This window comes from Acyrthosiphon pisum, chromosome X (genome assembly GCF_005508785.2).
Source record: "Acyrthosiphon pisum isolate AL4f chromosome X, pea_aphid_22Mar2018_4r6ur, whole genome shotgun sequence".
In the NCBI taxonomy this organism is placed as follows: domain Eukaryota; kingdom Metazoa; phylum Arthropoda; class Insecta; order Hemiptera; family Aphididae; genus Acyrthosiphon; species Acyrthosiphon pisum.
In genome coordinates, this window is record NC_042493.1 from 104654750 (window position 1) to 104656240 (window position 1491).

Here is a 1491-nt window from a genome sequence, read left to right on the forward strand (position 1 = left end):
GTTAACTATATAGACTAGTGATATGTAGGTATATATATATATATATATATATATATTATATATTTGCCCCCCCTAATATATTTCTAAGTTACGCCCATGTCTTATAAAATGTAAAGGGTAGATTATCATCTAGGACCTAGAACTATGTCTAGGTAATATCATAGGCTTTTTATTAAGTTTAAATTTTCGAACGAGTTATTAGTATTTTAAGATGTATATATACATATCGTATACGATCATTATGTAGGTTCCTTTTTCCTTCGAGGAATTTTTTTCCGGGGATTGTTTTTCAGGTTACCGTATTATTTATATCATATTATTATTCTGACATTCGGTTCAATAAGGCATATTTAAATATTATGTCGAAATGTTATTTTATTGTGGGCCGTAGCTGTAGTAAAATATTATTGTAGCAGTTGTAGAAACCCTCCGGCGGCGGCTGGTATTGCAGCTGCGTCTATGTGGTGCTGCAGGTATCAGGTGAAAACTGCACTGATGAGTAGTGATGACGTCTGGTGCATGCGAATAATATTATGCGATGCAAGTACGTTCATACCATAGTATGCACAACACGATTCGTTGATCGTGTACACATGTGCATCGCCTTGTGTTCTTGTGCACAAGAATAAACGATTATAAGCTTGTATTTATTGTTGGTTGCCTACTTTTCTGTATATAAATTATACATTGTCCCTTAAAAAAATATGCGCAGTCTCATCATTGACCATACTTCATATCCATTATAATATGGTTCGAGCCACAACATTACAAAGAACAGGTTAGTCATCGGCAGTAGGCACGATTTGTTACACGACTACCAGGTAGCAACTCCTTAGGTATATTATATTATAACAGGTAATAGTTATACGAATAATAAAACAACTTTATTTAATAATTTTGTTTATCACTATTATCAGTCATAGCTGTGTCATATTCATAGAGAAAATAGACAATTTTTAATAAAATAACATATCTTATACAGACATTGGTGTTTGTACGTATCAAATATAAAAAGAGGCGTGAGCGAGGCGAGCGGATTCGAATATGACTATCAGTGGCGTCATTTGAGGGGGGGGGGCAAGGTGGGCATTTGCCCCTGTCTGATTTTAAAAGCGGCCCGATGGGCCGGTTCCCAGTTGTTGCAGTTTTACCATTATTATATTTTATAAGCGCAAAAACATGCCTATTTTATAATATTTTCAAAAAATATTATACTATAATATATTATGCTAAGAAAGTAAGAAATTATTGTCACATTGATACATTTTTACTAATTAATAGTTGGAATATATTTATATTTAGACGTATGCGGTGACGTACCTGCACATTGTATGTTTGGGTATGTATTTTTGTATGTTTGTTTGTGTTATAATAACAACAATAATAATAATTAGTATCCTAATCTAGTATAGTTTAATTTCTAAAATCTTAAACTAGGTAATACAAATTTTAAAAACAACAACCGATTGGCACTCTTATTAATAATTATAA